This window comes from Uloborus diversus, chromosome 5 (genome assembly GCF_026930045.1).
Source record: "Uloborus diversus isolate 005 chromosome 5, Udiv.v.3.1, whole genome shotgun sequence".
NCBI lineage: Eukaryota > Metazoa > Arthropoda > Arachnida > Araneae > Uloboridae > Uloborus > Uloborus diversus.
Genome location: NC_072735.1, coordinates 39,969,671 through 39,982,916, shown reverse-complemented (window position 1 = coordinate 39,982,916; position 13,246 = coordinate 39,969,671).

Genomic DNA, 13,246 nt, shown 5'->3' with positions numbered 1-13,246 from the left:
ATAGTTTATTATCTGTTTTTGAGGTACTCTGCCATTTGTATTGAATTCATACTGCATCCCTTCAAAATATTTTGATTTTCACGATAGTACAACTGTTTATGTTAAACAAAAAGAGAACGATTTTAGTCCTACATCAGCACTACTGAAATATATTGTTCTTATGTTACCCATTGAATCAGGGATAAATGTTGGATGGAACATTTATTCAGTATCGCATATCATTTATTTCAACGAAGTACATTTAGCAAGTGTACTCTAAAAACTGACAGCTAATACTTTAACACTTCAGCGATAAAATATTTTACGAACCCAATTTGTCGTATCTCCATAGAAATAGTTCTAGTGGTTTACTTTCGAATATATAGCGTTTCGGAAAACACTGAATCATTTGTAGTAGCCCTATCAAAATACTAGGATGGTTAAAATAGTTAAATATTAGAAATGTTTTTTCTCTCTCTTTTCAAAGTATGTAATTAATTCCAAATATAAACTGTGAAGGAAGGTCACGTGGATTAGGTCAATCTAATCCACATGAACAATTGAACTAAATCTCCAGATTGATACTCCAATGGTTTGCTCTACGAAATACATAACTAAATACTAGATTATTGAAGTCAAACACACAAATTGCTCCATTTTTCTGATAAGTAGTATTATATCACTGCTTTTAAATGATAAGAAAGAGTTATTCCAGGATCATCACAAATTTCAAACTATAGTAAAAGTAAGACACATCTTATGATGTTTCTATTTATGCACTTTGAATAAAATCCGCTTTTTCTTTTACTTTTTGTGAATTATTTTTTCTATCAAGGTCGAATTGCCTTTTGTATTTGATCGACCGTTGACTAGCGTATATCTTTTGCTTTTATTTTTCTATGATTTTACGGCAGACGTCTATGTGTCTCGAAATCGAATTGCATGTAAAATTTATAAGCGACTTTCTTGACTTTACCTAATCAGATTTACTCGAAAACATTATCCAACATCCCGCACTGAACATCTAGCATCTGGCATTCATTTAAATTTTGACGTCTTGAATTCAAGTTATGGTTTAAATAAAAGCCATTAATAGAAACGAGTATAGACCTATAGCAATTTGCGAAAAACCTAATTTGAGTTCAAGTTCTCACTTTTTTTTTGTTTGATTGTTTATGCTGAAAAAAGGTTAAAAAAAAAGTTTAACTAAGAATGAAACTTTCTTTCGTTTTTTTAGCAACAAAACGATTGTTATTCCGTCTTCTGCTTAATCATTGAAATTTCTGAAAAACTGCTGAGCTTGGACCCTCCTTAAACTTTGAATTACGGAAAGTGTCATATTCACCTCAAGCCAGCTTTTTTTGCTAACTGCTGCTCTATATTTTCTTGAAATGTTTAATCTTTTCTTAACTTTTCCTAAATCATTGTGCTGTGTAATAAAATGTAAAGTTTTTAAGAAAATAACATTTTTTATACCCTATCAAAAGGCGTTTACCTAGAAGTGTGGGAATGTGTCATTTTGACCGGTTTGATTAAACTTGCAAATACAGTTATTGGTTCTCAGACTATGAACTCAAAAATACCTCTTGGAATATATTATTGCAAGAGCCTTAAGCATTCTTTTTTTTTTCACAGAAAAATTATTTCTGAATTGCAACTGAAGCCACGTTGATCATCCAAAGATCATTTTGAACTTTTTTAAAAATGCTTAATCTTTATCTTTAAAATCTCTGCAGCATTTGAAATAAACTATGATTTAAAAAAAAAGTTTATTTTGAGCTAAGTTTTACTAAGTCATATTATTATGTATGGAACTATGCAGGTTTTTTCCCACCATATTTCTAGATATACAAGTAATATCGTAATTTTAGTGTTTCTATTAAAATAATAATATACGTAGTGCAGAATTAAAGCTTATTACCTACTGTGGATGATAAACACTAATTGTTAAAAAACTGTCATTGAACATTTCAAATTGCTTGATTATTTGCCCATTTTTCTTCAACTTTCAACTTGGTATCTAATAGAGATAAAAACCTTATCAAAAATTTTTGGGTGACTTAAACGTCCGTTTATTCTTCCAGAGGTAAGGAAATCTGAAAGAAATTCCACTCATGACAGGAATAGGGATCTAAAAAATAACACAACTGAACGCGAAAATGACATTACTTGCAAATGAAATAGAATAATTACGCTGACTCATCTATAAACAATATTCAGGAGCATAACTGTTATAAAAATTACGAAGTTTTCATGTTTTGTAATGCACTACACTGCAAAGACAAAATTAACAGCAATAAAAAATTTTGACTTTTGTTTTTGCTGATGTGACCAAAAAAGGACGATACTGGCTTAACATGTTGCACCCAAGCTACCACCGCAATAGTTTAATGCAATAATAGAAGTGAACATCATACAGTAATTTCGAAATGTGATTAAGATAAAATTTTGTTTCTGGTGGTTTTTGGTAGCAGCAGAAAACTCGGGCAGCAGCGTTATTGTAACTTTATGGAGGAGATTTTTTAAAACTTTTGTCACCAGTTATTATCCCTAGAGAAGTCGCGTTTCCTTTTGTTATGCTAGTGCTCTCGCTTTGGTCTTTTCCCGTTGTAGCGATCCTAGAGACGAAAGCAGAAGAAAGGAAGTGCCGGGGAGAAAATGACACCTGACTAGGATGGCGCGCTATTGGTCTAAATGACCAACATACATTTCCATAAGCTATGCAACCTTGAACTATCGAAGAAATTCTCAGAACTCAGTGTGTGGGCTGGGGAGAGTCGGACCTTCAGCTACACAGATGGGCCCCATTATTAGAATAAGGGGTGGTGGGATAGAGCGAAATATCTGACAACGGGAGGGAAATCGACCGAAGCGCGACTTCTCTACGGTTATAATAGTTCAATTTAAATCTAAAAATGCCGCCTAATAGACAAACTGCACCGCAAAAAACATTAACCGTTTCTTCAAAATTTAAAATATTTCTCCAAATATAGTAAAACAATGCAACGAAAGATTCGCAAAAATGTTAAATAATCTTCCAATTGTATTGTTTCCAGCCATTCTTGCCAAGTGCTCACATTGCAATAAGACCACTAGAAATTCGCCAGGATTCTGAGACGGAGTGAAATGTACTTTCCATCATTATTATTTTTTATTTTAAAAGAAAAATACTAGAGGGCAGTTGTACTGCATAGGTTTGCTTATAGTTTACACAAAAATACGATTTGAAATGACTAAGAAATAATAAAATTTACTTTCAGAATCACTCCAGTCTCAACAATGTTCAAATGCTTAACCATACAAGAAATATTAAAACATATATAAGAAATCGAAAAATATTAATTTCTACTTCACATCTTAAATTGTTACAAAGTTATGCGTGACAAATGGCTCGGTACCGGGTATAAGCTAGAAATTGCTTTGTAACTCATCTGCTAGCAAAGGCAATAAAATTTCCATAAATAGCCAAAATACATCCCGACATTCACTAACTGTACCATAACCTGAAGATTGAATTGAGTAAACAATATGGTATATAAGAGGAATACATATTTGTATATACCGGTTGAAATGTTTAAAGCTTGGCGTTGCAGCTTAGTGGCATCTCTTAGCAACCTCTTCAAGATTGGAATGTTGCAGTATGCATTTAACTCTCATTAAGGGATTACTGTTTTTAATTATTACCCCAGCGTTTAAACAAGTATCTAATAAACAAGAAAGCGAGTCATTCTTTAAAACATTACAATTATTAATTGTAATTATGATTACTCGATTTTCAAAGACAACAAAGGGATTCATATGTGATAATACTGAATTATATAAGCGCTTAAATAGTAGTCTCGACTAATCATAACCATCAATAATTTATGACTAGAAAGACGCCCTTCAGGGTAGGTCGTGTGAAGATTGCTGCAACATTTGAAAGAAGCTATTGCCGCTTGCGTGATATTTTGATAGTTGAAACCTTAACCCTAACTCCAGTGGATTATCTCTAAACTAGAGTAGATAGCATTCATAGTTGACAGCTTTTTTGTTTCTGCATTCCCCTGAAATAACATAGTCTTACCAGTAAAACAGTTAAGTTACCGGACCGAGTTCAGCCTTGTCACAATAGAGCATTTTCCTGCATGTTAAACATTACCAAAACATATTATCAAGTTATCATGCCGTGACGTGAGTTACAGTGTTGAAACACGCGGGTGACCATCGGCTGTTATTTGTATGAGGATTGACTGAACCGTATGGATGTTCATCCATTCACATGAATATATCCACGTGCGGACGGGCCAAAAAACTATACAACATGCATTGGCAGGAGATTAAAATAGACAATTAGGATGAAATCATTGTGATTCTTCCTCCAGAGTACAATACTTCATGAACCTTGAAGACAGAAGTAAACGTATAATTATGTTACCTAATTGTGATGCATTACCAACAATGAACATAACATAACATTTTTTTTTTTAAATTATCAATTTGAATAAATACATGGATTAAGCAAACGGTAAATTTCTTAGGCAATTAAAATAGTTTATAAAATGAAACGTGCATATTGTACATGATAACGTGACCAGAAGAGAAAAAATTATTACTTTTTCAATAAAAAGGAGAGAGTGATTTAAATATTTAGTCTAGCATTGGGTTTTGAACAATTAGTTGTTACGTGAGGTCAAGAACAATTAGAACATTATTTTCTTCGTTTACACATTCACTGGTAATTGTTATTTACGTTCCCCAGCATTAAGATATTAACGGAAAATAAAATAAATAGAGGAAAAATACTTTAGCTTAGAGAGAAAACACTCATTACACGTATTCAGAGAAATGGCTCAAAAATAATTAGCTGATATTTTCTCAAGCAATTTACTTAATAAAAATCCTATGCGCAATATGTCCCCCTAATTTTAAAAAAATCAGTAATTTCACAAATATGTGCAAACTCTCAGTTTAAGAACTGGTCTTTTTAAAGTAAGGATTTTACGTCTGCTTTATGACGAGATTTGTTCAGCTTTATTTACTCGATAAAACCGATTTTCTACCTTTAGGACTGTTGATAATCAATTCCAGTCCTTAATTGCCGATTTTTTACCGTTGTGGATTTTCATTGCAATAACATAATTGAAATTAAACAAACGAAGTCATTAAAACAAATATTTTTATTAAGCATCATGTTCTTGAAACAGCATATAGAGGAAGGGAGGACAAGATGGACGGAACGTGCCAGATGAAAATTACCAATAATATCAAGACTCGTAGCTGGTAGATTGCGTCGCTACCGCACACTAATACATACTTCTATCTTGGATATGTGAATAAAAATCTGTCTGGTTCCTGCCAGTCAATGAATAAATTAATTGGTTTCTTTATACGGTGGGGATACGTTAAAAACATTAGTAATTTGGGGTGAAATTGTTTACAAAATAGGGAAGTATTACCATTTTGATTTCAGAATAAATAAACATAGGTAAATTATAGTTAGTTAAATGATAAATAGGAATAATGAATGATTTATACTTAAAAATAAGAAAGAAAAAAATCTTACACTTGCGTAAATGCCTGTTATGTTTTGAGCCGGCGTGAGGCCAGGGTAGAAGTTACATGGAATATTATCAGCGTAACACTTAAGTGTCTAGTAAAGTAAAAGAAAGGAAACGAGAATGGAAAACAGAAAAAATAAAGAGAACGAGGAAGAATTGTAACTCTAAAATCTTTACGAGGAAATGTATTTAATCTATTTAAAGAATAACTGAATGTGGGGATTCCATGAGAGAACTTGGTGAAAAATCCATTTTGTTCCTTTTGGTCACACGAGTTGTGTCTGGCAATGATAATGTTAGAAATTTCTGCATAAATTGCAAAATTACAAGTTATTTTAAACATTCTATCTTGCCCTCAAATAAAGGGCAAAATGGTTTGTGTCAGATTTTTAAATTTAAAGTAATTTCTATATTTTTACAAAATATCAATCATTAATTACAACCGAATTATATAAGAGCTCTTTTTCTTTTCAATTGCTGATTAAATATAAATATTCATCCTGTCTTGTTTTATTTTCATTTAAACACAAAGTAAAGTCTTTAATAGTTCCCTTATTTCTCCTATTTAGAAAATTTATCACGTGAAATGCAATAAACCTTGTCAAAGGTGACTACTTATGGCGCAGTTTTTTAGCAGCAAACTTCGACATTACCATATTATAGAGGCTCATGTGTATGATAAAGGATTTATTATGCACCTGAAAAAAGCGGTTATTTTAGATAGGTGGTCATTTTTACAGGTGTTACTGTATTAATATCAGGATAATTAAAACGCACACCATCAATCATACTGCATATATTTTTTCTCGAGAGAGTCTCACCGGAATATAAGTTGTGTATTTATTTTTCCGCAGAAGAAATAATTTCTGCTATTTTATTACTCTTATTATTATTTTTTATATTTTTAGTATTTTAAATTTCAGAACTGAAAAAAATATGTCACGTTACTTAAAAGCGCTCATAAAACTTCCAAGTACAATATTTTTTTCTTTTTGCTTTGTTTTAGATAATTAAAAAAAAGAAGAAAAAAACGTCACATTTTATTTAGTACTAGCGGTATCCACACGGTAGCCATAGTACACGGAGCCCGTATTAGAAAATTAAAAGGTAATTTGGTTCGCCTGTGCATTTTCAAAAAATGGATTCCTCGCCAATATGCTATGTTAACTTGATCGCCCATACTCCAATATGGTAGTTTGCTAGTCCATGTTACGATATTTCGCTCTGTACAGAGGATTTAAATCCACCAATGGTGGTAATAAAATCAGAGAAAAATAACAAAATCGATTTTTTGAAAAATCGCTCGGAGGTGTTCACCCCTATGCTACTTGGATTGTCCAGCCAAAACACCACTGGTACAGATGTTCATGACCAGATGGCTCCCTGACTCTTGGGTTTGACAGACAGGAACAAAAACTCTTGCCCGTTTTCGTAGTGGACATCTTAAAACTTTAAAATTTTCAGAGGGGTCGAAGATCTTTCAGACTTGTTCCAAGTGTTCTGTTGAGCAGGCTTCGCCTGACCATCTGCTGTGTCTGGGGCTCTCCAGGAGGGATTTGACTGAAGACCCAGTGACGGTGCTGGATTTCTTGAGGGTAAACAAACTCATGGACCTGGTCTAGCACTGCTGACCATGGGGGCATGCAACAACAACATCATCCCTATGCTAAGAAAGATTGTTGGGCCAAATTTCATGAAAATCAGACGAACGATCTAGGCGCTATGCGCTTAACAGACATCCAGATATCCAGAGACAAGACACACAAACTTTCATATTTATTATTAGTAAAGATCATCATTCCGTTGCAACGTAAAATTTACAACGTAACTCTAAAATCCTAATAATAACCTAAAATGGTGATGTGAAGTAAGAAGTTAAGAAACGTAATTTATCGCAGCAAAGCAGTGAAATTGCAGAATAATCCAATATTTGGTTTTAAAATTAAGGTAAAATGTTTTCCACTTCATCACATCATAAAGGGCGCCATATTGAAAAAGGGTCACCAATGATTGCGTGAAATTAGCTTATAATCCTTTTGTTTGCTCATTAGAGCTAGTAATTGCTGTAGAGGCCTTCACATTACCAAGTCGGAGTACAAATCGACAAGGATACCAGGTTTTAAAAAAATAATAAAAACGTTACCGTAGGTTTGAAAAATACTTTTAACATGTCTAAGCACTTAAGTATGCATTTTATGAAATTTGCTCATAGGGTTGGCCAAAGTAAAGCAATGTAAGAAAAATGCGATTTCACTCCGTTAAAATACTTCTTGATGGTTTGTTTATTTGTATGTTTTTAAGTTTATTTCTGCTACAATGAGTTTTAATAAGTTATGATTCAGCCGCTGTTGTTTGTTTGAAAAAAAAAAGGCAACATAAAATAAATAAGCTTAGAATTTTTTTGTCATTAATTATCCCGCATCTGGGCAAACAAAAGGCAACTTTTAAATGAGTTATATTGTTTTGTTTAGAGAATAGATACTTTAGAGAAGTATGTTTGTTTCCTCTCCCACATCTAAAGTATTATTAAATTATTGAGTATTTCATTGTTTGCTTTTATCGATACCAGAATCAAATTTGGAAACAGACCCTCCCTTTTTCCATTGTTATTTGTTTATTTGCTTTTGATTTAAAACGTATTTTTCTACCTATTTAATAGAAATGTTATTTATCTTTTAAATTTCAGCCATTTTCTCAAAACTTCAAAACTTTGAAAGTTTTACAACTGCGTTTTTGAATCTTAAACTGTCGTTTATTAAGGATTCATAGGTTTATAAAAATACATGACACTTTTCGTTCTAATACTATAATCTGAATTTCAGAAATGCAATTAAATATTTTTTCTTTTAATCTTGCTAACATGAAACCAGTGACGATAAATATAATTACAAACACGCAATTATTTAAAAGTAATGCAAGTAATTTTTATACATTTTCTTGCGTAGCAAATTTATTTTAACCTCTTAAAGCAAGATTTTTTTTAAACTGGAAAACATAGATAACTAAAATTTTATGCAATTATGATCATTTTTGGGGTTGGGCTGGTATAAAAGTTAATTAAAAATATTGTACAAAGTTCAAACGACTTGATGGAGTGTTTATTTCGAATTTCAAAGCATTAAAACCAAATAGTTATTCCTACAAGCATTGCTAAAAAATCCTTAAAAACGCATGTATATTACCTTGTTCGTATCAAACACCTGCTTTATAACAAATAATTACTAACAAACTTATAAGTTATCACCAAGCGGTTTTCACAAGAAAAAAGATATATAGAATTGTGTGTCAAGTATGGTAACATAATTCAGAGTATCGGTTAGAACCCAAGTCCGAAATCTGAAAATGTCCGAAAAAAATAATCATACTCAATATACTCAAATGGTTCATTTTATTTAATCAAAATTTAAAATTATAAACTAGCGTTTTCCGAACTTAATCTTGCTAATTTGTCTTCGTGAAGGTGTTTTGCAGACACCCAAAAAGTAAAATCAAACTTAGATCATTACACTATAAAAACGATTCAGAAACGTTCCTGGAAAATAATGGGCAGCTGAGGTGCCCAATTTCTGCCAGTAACAAATTTTGAAAAAAACAGGATTTTTTTTTCTGCTGAAATTCAGTAACATTCCTGAAATTATCCTGGAAGCCTCCTGAAATATTCAGAAATCTTCTCGTTCACAGTCAATCGTGTCTCTGGAATCTTAGAGTAAACTTAGGTAAGTATAGTATAATAGCTTGGCACCTTCTTTATTTATCAAAAAGTTCCAAATGCAATATTGCACACATGGCCAAAGCTAAGACAGAATTGCAAGTTACTAAACTTTGCTCTCCCGCAATTCTTACAAAGCCACGTTGTCTAAGGAATTATTACTCCCTTTGGGAGCTTAATCAACCTAGACGAGCCCTTAACAAATTGAAGCTGATACTCTTTGTAAATACGCTCAGTTAAACTTTAACCTGAGAGCTAAAAATATTTCTCACACAGTGAGAAGTTTGCATTCGTGCAACTTGTAGTAATTCAGGAAACTTTTTGACGATGATACTTGGTTTTTCAGGTAGTGGATAAAAACCATTGTAATCCCGAAACGTTACACGGAAATAATCAGTAGCGTTTCGGAATTTTTTTACAGTGTACTGATTAGTCGCATTTGCATTGATCAAATTTTGGAGTTGTGTTCTAATCTATGTATTTTTACTAGAGTGGATTTCAAATGGGAATTGGAAGCAAAGTACCACGATTTAAAACATCGCAGAGTGAGACAATGACACAAGCAAATTTTACGGCAACTTTCGCCTTTGTCGGAAGCAAGCGAATGCGTTAAGTCAGTGGTGGCGAGGCAACGGACAGCGAATTCGATCCACGTGCCCTGTTGTTATGTTTAATGTTACGAATGGGAAAATTATATTCTGGAACTTTCTAAAACAGCAGACATTTCATTCGGTATTAAGAATGCTATGTACACACACACACACACACACACACACACACACACATATATATATATATATATATATATATATATATATATATATATATATATATATATATATATATATATATATATATATATATATACAGGGTGGTAATAATTAAAGTTACCCTGTTTAGACCATTTTAGTGACAGTTGTACACACCGGATTTCGATGAAGCTTGGAATAAAGATTATATAGACCATGGGGAGTAGGATTATGCAATAAAAAAATTAGTTTAAAATCTATCGCCAGGGTAGAAAAAGGCGCATGAATCAAATAAGACGGAGACCGTCAAAAAATCGATTTTCTTTACAGAATTTGTTCAATGTGCATTACATCTGCGTCAATCACCTGTTCAAAACGTGTTATATCGTGAGCTACAGTTGCACTAGGGGTTTCCCTATCAATAGCATGAACCTGGCGCCTTATGATGTCCTTCAATTCAGGCACCGTCCGTATGCTTTCACCATAGACCCGATCTTTCAGGAAGACCTACAACCAGAAGTCACACGGATTTAGGTCCAGCGATCGTAGGGGCCAAGCAGTAGGAAAATGCCTAGAAATTGTCCTGTCATCACCGAAATGCATACGAAGCAGTGCCTTTACTGGACGAGCAATGTGAGGTGGTGCACCATCTTGCATAAAGACAGTTGAGTCCAAACACGCTCGTTGTAGCAAATCAGGAATGACTTGCTGCTGAAGAAGTGCTCAATATCAGGGATCTGTGACGGATTACCTTTTAGGACCTTAGGGTGGGGTCTCCTCGAAGAAATAGGGACCGAGGATGAAATCACCAGTGAAACCACGCCATATAGTAATGTAATCGGGATACAGTGACTGTTCATACACAACAATGTTGTTGCCGGATGTTTTACGCGTGTAGAGCGCCCCTTATCGTCAATTTTTGAACTATTTTTTTTTTATTGCATAATCCTGCTCCCCATGGTCTATATAATCTATATTCCAAGTTTCATCGGAATCCGATTCGTAGAACGGTCACTAAAGGGGTCTAAACAGGGTAACTTTAATTATAACCACCATGTATATATATTCAACTTATTATAAAGTGCAGCTCTCGAGTTAGAAAAGGTTGCGTACCACTGGGTTAAGTGATTATCGATCAAATAAAAAAAATAGTTCGGTGTGGAATAAATGTATAGGAATTTATCTAAGATGTTTTACTACGCTGATTTGACTAACTTGTATACTCTAAAATCGTATTTTACAACCGAGAGAATAAGTTATTGTATGTGTTTAAGTAATTTATTATGAACGAAAGCAGTTGACAAGTTGACATTGGCCTGTTTGAAGCAGAAGGACGGCTTGGTGGTTGTTTCTGGCGCTGAAAGTAGTATTCAATTTGTGGATTTGGCTCCATACCAAACAAGTGATATTATCTTCAGGGTGTTCAAAGACTGTCAAAGGTCAGCGAGCGACACCTGCGTTTGATATCCTCTTAATATAAAGGATACGACAGGAAAGACATCGGCTACAGGGCGCCCCAAAAGCTTCCTTTTGCTTTTGAAACAAATAATTTATAGACAGGCAAGCAGAAATTACACATCATTGTCAGAAAGGAGGCATTTTCAATTCACATAAGTCCAGAATACAGAGTGATTATCGGTGATTTTTTCCCCAAGGAGTAGACGAGTTCATTTGCCTTTCTCAAAAATAATGTAAAGTGACTATTGTGATGACAGTTATTTATGTTACATCAAACAGCCATCAGTTTGAACATTTATACGCATCTGCACTTTTTTGATACGAGTCACTTCGCTTCATAGTTCTGAAGGAATTATGCCATTGACAGCTAAGCGAGGTTTTTCCGATGATCTGCAGGATCGGACTTGAGTTTTTATTTTCTTTCAAGAACTAATGCACATCCCAGTCAACTTAAGCTGCTGATATTTGTCTGTACGTAACGCATGTGTGCCAACTAGCCTTGGAAACGAAGTATTTGTGCTTCAGTTCAGAAGAACATCTTTAAGGTGATTTGGTAGGATTTTTTGCATCGCATAGCTAACGTCACTTTCCGGACTACACAGGTCTTAAAAGCAGAGGTTCGAGTAGAATCATGGAGGCTTACCGCAAACAAAATGTTTGGAAAACTCTTAGTATCATTTTGACGATTCATTAACACTGACTTGTATCAGCTGTTCATGATGACTGCATTCCACATTGTACAGATATTTCCGCAATAGCAATGCGATTAAAATGGATCCATTTTATATCAATTGGGAACGTTAACATACGAATTCTCGTAGCGTGAAGATCACGAAACTGACCAACAGGTTTTAGTAAATTGTGTGTGCCAGGCTTCGGAACAGCTAAAGTGACGATTCAGGATTTTTTTTTTACCCTGAAAATATTTTTAAAAGGCGCAGATTATTTCCGGGCTAGGTTCCGGGATCTCACGAGTATGCACAAGTTTTCTCTGAAAATACAGTATATTTGCCAAAGCGGTTCTTGGATTGCTACAACAAGTATTATGGAAAACTTCTCACTGTTGTGAAAAAATAATTAAGCTACCAGTGTCAAAATGCACTCTATTGCGAAACAACTCGATGTACCTACCTAGAAGGAGCAGCGATAATGAAACGAAATTTTACATGTGTTAGGACAGCATTCTTATAGGAAAGAGATTAAAAAATAAAAGAAAAAAAATATTACTTATTGCTGGAAAATTCTTAAATGAATGAACATTTTTGTGTTATGTTGAGCCATCTCTAGCTTAATTATAGGCAATACAGATGATAATTATGGCATATCTTTTTCGTAGGAAGTCTTACGCCACCTTGTACCACAATTACTTTGAAAGCACTATTGGTTCAATCTAATTTGAAGACTATTCTACTCACCTTCCCAAGAAATCCCACATATTCTCAATCAGTGTCAAATCAAAGAATTTATTCCAACCATTAATTGCTGCAATACTTTATGATTTCATTTTTAATTATCTGTCTCAGTTGTACTAAATTTTGACAAAACTTTTTCTAAATAGCATAACAAAAGGTAATTTGAAGTCACCAGTATTGGTTCGTTGTCCTGTATCGCTGTTTGACTTAATACTTGGCAAGGTAATATTTAAAAATAATATAGGGCCTTAAAATGTGCATAGAGGTAAAACGAAATCAATTAAAACATATTTTCAGATATTTACATAATTGTAATTGTAAAGAATTTTGAAAAGAATACGATAAAGGAATAAGAGAAACCAAAAAGATTAAATTTAGTCAAGTATCGTTTTTTTTTAA